The 14,195-nt window shown below is 40.7% G+C and overlaps 1 protein-coding gene across 2 annotated transcripts in view; it reads right to left on the bottom strand.

The window, feature by feature from the left end:
• ski (SKI proto-oncogene) overlaps positions 1–14,195 on the bottom strand; it is a 165,235-nt gene that overhangs the window by 60,297 nt on the left and 90,743 nt on the right. The window lies entirely within an intron of this gene.

The following is a 14,195-nucleotide window of genomic DNA, read 5'->3' as shown; positions in this document are numbered from 1 at the left end:
TTGGATTAGTGAGACTCTACTGTATATTTGTAATCTTATATTATCTGCCTAGAACTGCCCTTTCTACACAGCTGTATAAAATGCACACTGAAGTGAATTATCTGGCAGTGTGGACTCAAGATAATCCAGTTCAAAGCAGATAATATAAGATTCTAAATGGGTAATATAGCTGTGTGGAAGGGCCTTGAGTCTACACTGCCATATAATCCAGTTAAAATCAGATAATCTGCATCTTATAGGCAGTGTGGAAGAGGCCTGAGGCCTAACTGTACCTGTCCCCTGGACTGAGTAGGTTGCTAGGAGACCAAGTGTGTGGAGCTTAGCCCTCTAACTGGCAGCAATTGGATAAAAACAATTATTCCTTTCCCTCTAATTAGGACTTTATTTTTCTTTTCTTTTTGTTGTATCAACCTAGAGGCATGGATAATGGGTTGTGTTGTCAAATTTCGAGGTTGGGGGGCCTGTAGTTTTGTTGTTTTGTCCGCTGCCCTGATGCCATCACTCTTTTATATATATAGATTATATTACTATATTATTATATTACTAGCTGTGCCCGGCCACGCATTGCTGTGGCGTAGTCCTAAGTGTGACTTGGCCCAGTGGTTTTCTTGGGAAGGTGGTTCGAAATACGTCTGGCCTTGTCTCTGTTATCCAGGGGTCCCCAAACTTTTTAAGCCGAGGGCCGGTCCACAATCCTTCAGACTGTTGAGGGGCCGGATTATCATTTGAAAAAAATGCAAACAAATTCTGATGCACACTGCATTTGTCTTATTTGTAGTGCAAAAACAACAACAACAACAACAACAACGAAAGAACAATACAATATTTAAAAATAAAAACAATTTTAACCAACATAAATTTATCAGGATTTCAATGGGAAGTGTGGTCCTGCTTCTGGCCAATGAGATAGTCAAATTAATTAGGGTTGTTGTTGTTGTTGTTGTTGTTGTGTGCCTTCAAGTCATTTCAGACTTTGGCTGAGCCCAAGTCTAAAATTTATTTATTTATTTATTTATTTATTATTTACTGCATTTATTTACTACATTTGTATCACACCCTTCTCACCCCAAAGGGGACTCAGTGGCTTACAAATTATATGTACAGTAGAGTCTCACTTATCCAACACTCGCTTATCCAACGTTCTGGATTATCCAACACATTTTTGTAGTCAATGTTTTCAATATATTGTGATATTTTGGTGCTAAATTCATAAATACAGTAATTACTACATAGCATTACTGCTTATTGAACTACTTTTTCTGCCAAATTTGTTGTCTAACATGATGTTTTGGTGCTTAACTTGTAAAATCATAACCTAATTTGATGTTTAATAGGCTTTTCCTTAATGCCTCCTTATTATCCAACATATTCGCTTATCCAACATTCTGCCGGCCCGTTTATGTTGGATAAGTGAGACTCTACTGTACATACAATATATTATATTATTAGCATCGCACAATATTACCATTATATATTACTATATTGAACTATACCACTATACTGTAATATTAGTAGTAATATTATATGTAATATAGAATATATAATTAATATTATTATCATATGGTATTATTATTAGTGTTATGTTGTATTACATTATAATATTATTATCAATATTATATGTATATACAATATATTATATTATAAAACTGAGGGCGGGGGCCAGGTCAATGACCTCGGAGGGCCGCATCCGGCCCCCGGGCCTTAGTTTGGGGACCCCTGCTGTTATCTTTCTTCTTGACGGTCACTCCTTGGAAAGTGCCGAGTATTGTGGCCAAATTTGGTGCGATTCGTCCCATTGGTTTTGTTGTTAACTGGGTCCTAAATCGAAATACGAAGTCCCCAACCCAAGGGCCTATTGCCCCCACGGATTCCCGCCACAAGGTCATTGTGGAGCAGGAGCATCACAAAAAGAGGCCAGCGTGGTTTTTCCTTCTCCTCTCCCCTCCGGCTGCTGCCAGGAGGGGAAGGTTGGGGACGGAGGCAGGCGCAGAGGCACCACGCAAAGTTTCTTGCCGTCTCGCCAGGAGGCTGGAAACCCAGACTGCGGCTGTTCTGTCCTCTGAGCAGCCTCCCCTCCCTCCCTCCCTCCCTCCGTCCGCTTTGCAACCCCCCCCCCCCCATCTCCCTCCCGTCTGCCTGGCCTGGCCTGTCTGACGCCTCTGCAGCTGACTCATTTTGCAAGCATCCTTAAAGCCACAGCGACATTTCCCGGCGCAGAGCTGCTCGTGCGCACACACACACACATGCATCCGCTCGCAGCCTCAAAACATACTGCAGAGGGTTGCAAAAGTGTCAAAAGCCGTCTTATCCCGCAATGCTACATACACACGGTTATCAAGTTGGACCGGACCAGAAACACATCTGAAAATCTCAAAGATGGAAAGAATCAACCGCCTCAGGGAAATGTCTAATCAGCGTCAAGAAAGACTGCGGCCTATTGGTCACATTTCTCATGTTTTTTTGAGCTAGAGCTGACAGATGGGAGCTCACCCCGGGAACATACTGCAAGTCGCTTCTGGAGTGAGAAAATGGGCCATCTACAGAGACGTCCGGATGTGTTACCCTCCTGCTGGGAGCCTTCTCTCAAGTCCCTGCAAGCTAGAGCTGACAGATGGGAGCTCACCCCGGGAACATACTGCAAGTCGCTTCTGGAGTGAGAAAATGGGCCATCTACAGAGACGTCCGGATGTGTTACCCTCCTGCTGGGAGGCTTCTCTCAAGTCCCTGCAAGCTAGAGCTGACAGATGGGAGCTCACCCCGGGAACATACTGCAAGTCGCTTCTGGAGTGAGAAAATGGGCCATCTACAGAGACGTCCGCATGTGTTACCCTCCTGCTGGGAGGCTTCTCTCATGTCCCCGCAAGCTAGAGCTGACAGATGGGAGCTCACCCCGGGAACATACTGCAAGTCGCTTCTGAAGTAAGAAAATGGGCCATCTACAGAGACGTCCGGATGTATTACCATCCTGCTGGGAGGCTTCTCTCAAGTCCCTGCAAGCTAGAGCTGACAGATGGGAGCTCACCCCAAGAACATACTGCAAGTCGCTTCTGGTGTGAGAAAATGGGCCATCTACAGAGACGTCCGGATGTATTACCCTCCTGCTGGGAGGCTTCTCTCATGTCCCCGCAAGCTAGAGCTGACAGACGGGAGCTCACCCCAAGAACATACTGGTGTGAGAAAATTGGCCGTCTACAGGGACGTTGCTCAGGGGACATCCGGAAGTACAGTAGAGTCTCACTTATCCAACATAAACGGGCCAGCAGAACGTTGGATAAGCGAATATGTTGGATAATAAGGAGAGATTAAGGAAAAGCCTATTAAACATCAAATTAGGTTATGATTTTACAAATTAAGCGCCAAAACATCATGTTATACAAAACATTTGACATAAAAAGTAGTTCAATATGCAGTAATGCTATGTAGTAATTACTGTATTTACGAATTTAGCACCAAAATATCACAATGCATTGAAAACATTGACTACAAAAATGCGTTGGATAATCCAGAATGTTGGATAAGCGAGTCTTGGATAAGTGAGACTACTGTATTACCCTCTTGCTGGGAGGCTTTTCTCATGTCCCTGCAAGCTAGAGCTGACAGATGGGAGCTCACCCCGAGAAGATACTGGTGTGAGAGAATTCTGTCTTCAGGGACGTTGCCTGCCATCCTGCTGGGAGGCTTCTCTCAAGTCCCTGCAAGCTAGAGCTGACAGACGGGAGCTCACCCCAATAACATAATGGTGTGGGAGAATTGGCTGTCTACAGGGACATTGCCTGCCATCCTGCTGGGAGGCTTCTCTCAAGTCCCTGCAAGCTAGAGCTGACAGACGGGAGCTCACCCCAAGAACATACTGGTGAGAGAGAATTGGCTGTCTACAGGGACGTTGACTGCCATCCTGCTGGGAGGCTTCTCTCATGTCCCTGCAAGCTAGAGCTGACAGACGGGAGCTCACCCCATCTCGCAGATCCCAACCGCCAAGCTTCAGGATAAAATCTTATTCTGATTTGTGACAGTTAAACAAGAATCTGAAAAATCACTACACTCTGAAGATTACCATTTGACTGCAATATATATATATATACATATATATTTAAAAACTTTGATATTTATTGGTTGTGCATCTTCTTGGAAGCCTTTGAGAGCTGGAAGAGAATATATAAATACAATAATGCTCTCCTGAAGATTAAGGACCGGGCTGTAGCATAGCTGGTTAGTAGACAGCTGCAATAAATCACTACTGACTGAGAGGTCACGAGTTCGAAGCCAGCCTGGGTCAGAGCTGGCTCGCTGTTGACCTATGCAGTTGCAGGAAATCTAGGTACCGCTTTATGCGGGGAGCCTAATTTAACTAATTCACGACACCATAAAAAAATCTTCCAGCAGCGTGCGGAAGAATGAGGAAGTACTACCATCAAGGGCTCGGTCTTCACAGTGGCCGGAATCGAGCATACCCTCATGAAGCCGGAAGCTGGAAAATGTTAAATTGCCTCTGTGTCTATATATGTTGTATGTCTAATAACAGCATTGAATGTTTCCCATGTATATGTGCATTGTGATCCGCCCTGAGTCCTCTTCGGGGTGAGCAGGGTGGAATATAAATACTATAAATAAATAAAATAAATGGTACTGAGCATGTTCAGACTCAAGACTCCATTGGTGACTCCGCTGTTGACCTAGCTAAAGGGCCTTTTCGCTGTATGCACTCCGTAGATGTATTGTACACATTTTGCTGTTCCTAAACAACTGTTCGATCGGAGAGGACGCAACCGAGTCTCTAACACAAATGGGTGAAAAGATTGTCGAAAAATGCCAGCTGCTTCCTGGGAACAGAGCGACTGCTCCATAATTATCCACAGCGGAGCCATGTTTTTGCATCTGCGACCCAGATGTGGAAATTAATCTTAGAAGGAGGGAGAGGCTCGAGCGAGGAGTGCTTTGTTCAGGGGAGGGAGAATAGTAAAATATCGTCTATATATATAAAAATCTAGGACCAAAGTAACAACAAAACCACTGGGCCAAATCACACCAAATTTGGCCACAAAACTCATCACTTTCCAAGGAGTGACCATCAAAAGAAAAAAGGGCAAAAAAAAAGAAAACACCATCCCCATATGTAAAAAGCGGGCAGGCTTTTAAGCTGCAAGACTATTTAGTGCAATCCAAGCTGGCCAAACAAGGATTCCCCTACAAAGGAAGCCTAGATATAACACAGCCGAGCATTGAAGCTGCAAGGCTATTCAGTGAAATTCAACCAGACCAACAAAGGATTAATCTTGGTAGAAGGGGTCCAGGAATGATACTACTCAGTACTATTGAAGCTGACCAACCAAAGGTTCCCCTACATAGCAAGCAGCCATTCTTTGAAGCAGTGAGGCTATTCATAGCCATTCTACCAGCCCAAAAAAAACATTCCTGTAGAATGCAAGTACCCAGCCTTCCAAGCAGCAAGCCTATTCCGTTGCATTCCAGCTCATCAAACAAGGATTCCCATAAGAAGAAAACGGCCAGGCTTTGAGGCTGTAAGGCTATTCATTGCTATTCCAACTGGCCAACAACGCATTCCCATACGCCACGGCAACACGTGGCAGGGTACAGCTAATATATATACCGTATATACTCGCGTATAAGCCGACCCAAATATAAGCACCTAATTTGACCACAAAAAAACTGGGAAAACATGGACTCCAGTATAAGCCGAGGGTGGTAAATATCAGAAATAAAAATAATACCAATAAAATTACATTAACTGAGGCATCAGTAGGTTAAATGTTTTTGAATATTTATATACAACTGTAAATTTAAGATAATAATAAGACTTCAATAAGATAAGACTGTCCAACTCTGAATACCTATATACTCAAGTATAAGCCGACCTGAATAGAAGCCGGCCAGGACTCTCACTTGAGTATAAGCCGAGGGGAGCTTTTCCAGCCCTAAAAAAAGGGCTGAAAAACTAGGTTTATACTCAAGTATATACAGTAGATTCTGATTTTACAAATTAAGCACCAAAACATCATGTTATACAACAAATTTGACAGAAAAAGTAGTTCAATACGCAGTAATGTTATGTTGTAATTATTGTATTTACGAATTTAGCACCAAAATATCATGATATAGTGAAAACATTGACTACAAAAATTTGCGACATTTATATCCTGCCCTTCTCACCCCAAAGGGGACTCAGGGCGGCTTACAAGTTATATATACATACAATATATTATATTATTAATATAGCACTATATAAGCATTATATATTATTATATTGTACTATATGACTGTGTTGCAATATTATTAGTAATATTTCATGTTATATAAATATACAAGTATAATAGTGTATTATTATTATTATTTCATTGTATTGCATCATATTATTATTAATATTATATGTATATACAATATATTATAATATTAGTATAGTATGAGTAATATATATATCTATATATATAAAAGAGTGATGGCATCACGGCAGCGGACAAAACAACAAAAGTAAACACCCCACAACCTCGAAAATTGACAGCACAACCCCTCATCCATGCCTCTAGGTTGATACAACAAAAAGAAAAGAAAAATAAAGTCCTAATTAGAGGGAGAGGAATAATTGTTTTTATCCAATTGCTGCCAGTTAGAAGGCTAAGCTCCGCTCACTTGGTCTCCTAGCAACCCACTCAGCCCAGGGGACCCTTTACCTTAACTACCACCAATTCATCAGTACTTTATTTCCCATACCACCAGACTTCGCCACAGCAACGCGTGGCCGGGCACAGCTAGTATATATATATATAAGCCTTGGATAATCCAGAACCTTGGATAAGCAAAGCTTGGATAAGTGACTCTACTGTGATACCAATAATAATAGAGAAAAATAATAAATGTACCATATATTCTCGAGTATAAGCTGACCCAAATATAAGCCAACCAGGACCCTCACCTGAGTATAAGCTGAAGGGGGATTTTTTGGTCTTAAAAAGAGGACTGAAAAACTAGGCTTATACTCGAGTATATCTTCTATATATATAAAAGAGTGATGGCATCAGGGCAGCGGACAAAACAACAAAAGTAAACACCCCACAACCTCGAAAATTGACATCACAACCCCTCATCCATGCCTCTAGGTTGATACAACAAAAAGAAAAGAAAAATAAATTCCTAATTAGAGGGAGAGGAATAATTGTTTTTATCCAATTGCTGCCAGTTACAAGGCTAAGCTCCACCCACTTGGTCTCCTAGCAACCCACTCAGCCCAGTGTTAATAAAATAATGATAAAAAAATACAAATAATACAATAAAAAATTATAAAAAACACTAAAATAATTAATACAATAAAATACTATAAAAATGACTAAAAATAATACAACAAAATAATAAAATATAATAAATAAAAAAGATAAGTGACAATAAAATTAATTTAAAAAAATACAAATAACGTCAAATAAAAATTCCACAACAAGTTTTAACCGATACCACCACCACTTTGCCACAGCAACGCGTGGCCGGGCACAGCTAGTACAGTATATAGGCATTTGATTTCACCCCGGCCTCGCAAGGCCAGGATCAGGCCCAAAACTTAAGCTCATTTTAATTTCAGAGGATCCGCTCGCAGGCAAAAATGTTCAGGGAAAGAGAGAGAGAGACACACACGTAAGAAGCTGGAAGAAAAAGCCATCCAAGCCACGGCTGGGCGGAAGTGATTAAACATTAATGCACAGAGAAACCGACAAGGGTGTGCCCGGCATGCACCACTTTCAATCCCAATCTTCATCAGCCATTCGAATCCAACAAGAAACTGGGCATCGCAAAAATCCACAACACAGCGGTGGGTGGCAATTGGTTTCTGAAATCTCTCATCACAATGGCTCTCTCTCTCTCTCTACAAATGGGTGGGTGGCCCATTTGGCATTCAGCTCTTCTCCGCCTCCCCCTCGTCTTTTCACATTATGATTGGAAATGCGCCATTAAGGCGGCTCTGAAAGGGAAACTACACATCTCCTCTCTCAAGGGTCTGCCAGGCATGAATGCGCGCCCAGTTGGGGGGAAAAGCATAAGCCCTTGTATGAGAGAATCAAATGGAAAGCCCACTTAATTTTTCCCCATGCAAACAACGACCCACAGCTCTCTCTCGAGGCTCCAAGTATTTTAGATGTCGAGCATTAATGGCTGGAACACACACATGCTCACACTTTTTCAGCCTCCGCCTTTTCGGGCCCATTTCTCCCACATCTGGGGTAGACCGAGGATTTTTTCGATCTGCCAGAAGGTAGACGTATTTGGCTCAGCAAAGCTTGCAATGATCCAGACAGCACGAGATTATTATTATTATTATTATTATTATTATTATTATTATTATTATTATTATTATTATTGTATGACACAGCAAACAAGATAGATATGCTGGATTTTGTATCACAAAATCACCAGTCGAACACTTCCCAAGTGTCTAGGACTGTTATTATTATTATTATTATTATTATTATTATTATTATTATTATTATTATTATTGTATGACACAGCAAACAAGATAGATATGCTGGATTTTGTATCACAAAATCACCAGTCGAACACTTCCCAAGTGTCTAGGACTGTTTATTATTATTATTATTATTATTATTATTATTATTATTATTATTATTATTATTGTATGACACAGCAAACAAGATAGATATGCTGGATTTTGTATCACAAAATCACCAGTCGAACACTTCCCAAGTGTCTAGGACTGTTATTATTATTATTATTATTATTATTATTGTATGACACAGCAAACAAGATAGATATGCTGGATTTCGTATCACAGAATCACAAGTCGAACACTTCCCAGGTGTCTAGGACTGTTATTATTATTATTATTATTATTATTATTATTATTATTATTATTATTATTATTGTATGACACAGCAAACAAGATAGATATGCTGGATTTCGTATCACAGAATCACAAGTCGAACACTTCCCAGGTGTCTAGGACTGTTATTATTATTATTATTATTATTATTATTATTATTATTATTATTATTATTATTAGCCCCATGTAAGCCACCCCGAGTCCCTTCGGGGAGATGGGGAGGGGTATAAAATAAAATAAAATTATTATTATTATTATTATTATTATTATTATTATTATTATTATTATTATTATTAATGATCCAGAGAGCATACCAAGGTGGTCACGAGAGTATTATTATTATTATTATTGGTCCCATGTAAGCCGCCCCGAGTCCCTTCGGGGAGATGGGGTGGGGTATAAAAATAAAATTATTATTATTATTATTATTATTATTATTATTATTATTATTATTATTGGTCCCATGTAAGCCGCCCCGAATCCCTTCAGGGAGATGGGGCGGGGTATAAAAATAAAATTATTATTATTATTATTATTATTATTATTATTATTATTATTAGCCCCATGTAAGCCACCCCGAGTCCCTTCGGGGAGATGGGGCGGGGTATAAAAATAAAATTATTATTATTATTATTATTATTATTATTATTATTATTATTATTAATGATCCAGACAGTATACCAAGGTGGTCACGAGAGTATTATTATTATTATTATTATTGGTCCCATATAAGCCACCCTGAGTCCCTTCGGGGAGATGAGGCGGGGTATAAAAATTATTATTATTATTATTATTATTATTATTATTATTATTATTATTATTATTATTGATCCAGACAGCATACCAAGGTGGTCACGAGAGTATTATTATTATTATTATTATTGGTCCCATATAAGCCACCCTGAGTCCCTTCGGGGAGATGAGGCTGGGTATAAAAATTATTATTATTATTATTATCAACACAACGACGTTGTATGGCACAGCAAACAAGATAGATATGCTGGATTTCGTTTCGCAAAACCACAAGTCGAACACTTCCCAAGTGTCTAGGACTGTATGATGTATTTTCTGATGATGTGTGCAGATCCCAGCAGGGTGGCCTTTTGCAGTTGGCAGATGGTGATTTTGTCAATGTCTATTGTTTCCAAATGCCGGCTGAGATCTTTTGGCACGGTACCCAATGTGCCCATCACCACCAGGACCACCTGCACTGGTTTCTGCCACAGTCTTTGCAGTTCAATCTTGAGGTCCTGATAGCAGCTGAGTTTTTCCTGTTGTTTTTCTTCAATGCGACTGTCACCTGGGATGGCAACATCAATGATCCAAACTTTTTTCTTTTCCACAACTGTGATGTCTGGTGTGTTGTGTTCCAGAACTTTGTCAGTCTGGATTCGGAAGTCCCACAGTATCTTTGCGTGCTCATTTTCCAATACTTTTGCAGGTTTGTGATCCCACCAGTTCTTTTCTGCTGGGAGGTGGTACTTGAGGCATAAGTTCCAATGAATCATTTGGGCCACATGGATGTGCCTCTGTTTGTAGTCTGTCTGTGCGATTTTCTTACAGCAGCTGAGGATATGATCAATGGTTTCGTCGGTTTCCTTGCACAGTCTGCATTTTGGGTTATCAGCTGATTTTTCAATCTTGGCCTTAAATGCCTTTGTCCTGATGGCTTGCTCCTGGGCTGCAAGGATCAGGCCTTCTGTCTCCTTCTTCAGGGTCCCATTCGTGAGCCAGAGCCAGGTCTTCTATTATTATTATTATTATTATTAATTGCCTTTGTCCTGATGTCTTGCTCCTGGGCTGCAAGGATCAGGCCTTCTGTCTCCTTCTTCAGGGTCCCATTCGTGAGCCAGAGCCAGGTGTTCTATTATTATTATTATTATTATTATTAATTGCCTTTGTCCTGATGTCTTGCTCCTGGGCTGCAAGGATCAGGCCTTCTGTCTCCTTCTTCAGGGTCCCATTCGTGAGCCAGAGCCAGGTGTTCTATTATTATTATTATTATTATTAATTGCCTTTGTCCTGATGTCTTGCTCCTGGGCTGCAAGGATCAGGCCTTCTGTCTCCTTCTTCAGGGTCCCATTCGTGAGCCAGAGCCAGGTCTTCTTATTATTATTATTAATGATCCAGACAGCATACCAAGGTGGTCACGAGAGTATTATTATTATTATTATTATTATTATTATTATTATTATTATTATTAGCCCCATGTAAGCCGCCCCAAGTCCCTTCGGGGAGATGGGGTGGGGTATAAAAATAAAACAATAATAATAATAATAATAATAATTATTAGTATTATTATTATTATTATTATTATTATTGGAGCCTCGAATGGCGTAGTGGGTTAAAGCCTTGTGGCAAAATTGCAGAGTTCCCCTCACCCCATTCCAAGGGGGAAAGACCCATCCTCTGACGGGTTTTATGACCCACAAGTGTATTGCCGACCCATAAAACATGGGCCTGGGGTTGTGTTGTGGTGGGAGGGATGCAATGGGAGAAGGGTCACGGGTCGCAGTTCAAGACCTTTCTGCAAAATGAACAACGAAAAGAGAAACAGAATCCGAAACAGGCATTGAAAGAGAATCCATGCATCGAGAAGAAATTTGCAAAAAATTATGTAGGAAGACACGTGACCTGGAGTGTGCATGTGGCACACGCATGCATCTCCTCATTGCACACGACCCCGAGATAAAATGTGCACAAATGCTGGGAACTTTTAACTTCAAATGTCTTGCGTAATTCGTGCCATTCGAGGGAGGGGAACCGAAAACGCTCTCCTTCGCTTTTTAACTCCGTCTGATATTCCTCGCAGGATTGCCTCACCTCCCAATGTATTTTTAAAAACTCGAGTTGCCACAGCAACAGAGCGTATCTGTGGTGGAGGGGCACGGCTGGCGGGTGTGTGGTTGTGTGCCATTTGGGAAAGAAAGAAAGAAAGAAAGAAAGAAAGAAAGAAAGAAAGAAAAATGGGTGCACAAGCGCCTCATCTTATCTCATCCTCCTCTTCCTTCCCATTCGTCAGAAAACATAGACAGATCTCCCACAAGGATTCCTCTGAAAAATATCCACCCCAGTGGAGAGGGATCTTCACGTCCTGCTTGCCAAATGGCATATCAATCTCATAAAGAATCACTGGGGTGTCCGTGGTGGAGGAAAAACAGAAAATCTAGGCTCTATACCTGTGTGTCGCCTGCAGTGTATAGCTGTGTCGTGTGAACATAACAAGAAAAATCAGAGTCAATCTGACAGAGTGAGTCAGAAACACTGGGATGTCCGTGGTGGAGGAAAAATAGAAAATCTAGAATCTATATCTGTGTGTTGTCTGCAGGGTATAGCTGTGTCGTGTGAACGTAATGAGAAAAATCTGGGTCTATCTGATAGAGTGAGTCAGAAACACTGGGATGTCCGTGATGGAGGAAAAACAGACAATCTAGGATCTATACCTGTGTGTCATGACACATTAGTGTGTCGCCTGCAGTATATAGCTGTGTCGTGTGAACGTAACAAGAAAAATCAGAGTCTATCTGATAGAGTGAGTTAGAAACACTGGGATGTCCGTGGTGGAGGAAAAAAAGAAAAGATTGGATCTATACCTGAGTGTTGCCTGCAGTGCATAGCTGTGTCATGTGAACGTAATGAGAAAACTGAGTCTATCTGATATAAGTAAAAAATCCACATCAATGGAGAGAGTCAGAAACACTGGGATGTCCGTGGTGGAGGAAAAACAGAAAATACAGGATCTATACACATTAGTGTCTCGCCTGCAGTTTATAGCTGTATTGTGTGAACATAATGGGAAAACTCTGAGTCTATCTGATATAAGTAATAAATCCACACCAATGGAACAAGTCAGAAACAGAGGGGTGTCCGTGGTGGAGGAAAAACAGAAAATCTAGGATCTATACCTGTGTGTCACCTTCAGTGTCTAGCTGTGTCACGTGAAGGTAACGAGAAAAATCTAAGTCTATCTGATATAAATCCACATGAATGGAGACAGTTAGAAACACTGAGATGTCCATGGTGGAGGAAAAATAGAAAATCTAGGCTCTATACCTGTGTGTCCTGACACATTAGTGTGTTACCTGCAGTGTATAGCTGTGTCATGTGAATGTAACGAGAAAACTCTGGGTCTATCTATTATAAGAAATAAATCCACAGCAATGGAGGGAGTCAGAAACACTGGGGTGTCCATGGTGGAGGAAAAACAGGAAATCTAGGATTTATACCTGTGTGTTGCCTGCAGTGTATAGCTGTGTCATGTGAACGTAATGGGAAAACTCTGAGTCTATCTGATATAAGTAATAAATCCACACCAATGGTGTCAGAAACACTGGGGTGTCCATGGTGGAGGAAAAACAGAAAAGATTGGATCTATACCTGTCGCCTGCAATGTATAGCTGTGTCACGTGAATGTAACGAGAAAAATCAGAGTCTATCTGATATAAATCCACAGCAATGGAGAGAGTCAGAAACACTGGGGTGTCCGTGGTGGAGGAAAAACAGAAAATCTAGGCTCTATACCTGTGTGTCGCTTGCAGTGTATAGCTGTGTCGTGTGAACATAACAAGAAAAATCAGAGTCAATCTGACAGAGTGAGTCAGAAACACTGGGATGTCCGTGGTGGAGGAAAAATAGAAAATCTAGGATCTATACCTGCAACCAGAGAGCACTGAACCCACATTCGCATTCTGCCTACAACTGCCGTGTGTGTGTGTGTCCAAGCTCCGAAATGAATGAGTGGAATGTAACAGCTGTTCATTGTTTCGAGATGATCTGCAATTTTGACCATAATTTCATTGCTTGACTATATAAGCCAGCCAAGGATTGCCTTCACAGCGAAGCCTAATTATACACAACATATAAAAAAAAATCAGCAATAGTAGCGTTCATGATGCACGAGGGTGAAAACCAAAGCACAACACTGCGCAACATCAGGAAACAGATGGCGAGAAAGACCTTTCTCTGCCCAAAACCCTTGAGAGGCACTGCCAGTCAGAGCAGGTGACACTGACACACATATCGTCTGACACAAATAGTCGGACGCGGGATAACGCAGCTGTCTTAGGTTTCTCCTGCAGGGAAGGAAAAGGTTGCAGCCGTGACATTTCCAGGTGGATGGCGCATAGCACATACAACAAGCACCACAAAAACTAATGCCACCACATTTCATGAATTACAATAATAATAATAATAATAATAATAATAATAATAATAATAATAATAATAATAATATACACACTTGGGAAGTGTTCGACTTGTGATTTTGTGATACAAAATCCAGCATATATATTTCGTTTGCTATGTAATACTATAATAATAATAATAATAATAATAATAATAATAATAATAATAGTAA

Source organism: Anolis carolinensis, unplaced genomic scaffold (assembly GCF_035594765.1).
Source record: "Anolis carolinensis isolate JA03-04 unplaced genomic scaffold, rAnoCar3.1.pri scaffold_15, whole genome shotgun sequence".
NCBI lineage: Eukaryota > Metazoa > Chordata > Lepidosauria > Squamata > Dactyloidae > Anolis > Anolis carolinensis.
Note: the sequence above shows the minus strand (reverse complement) of the source record. Positions and strands in the feature narration are given on the sequence as shown.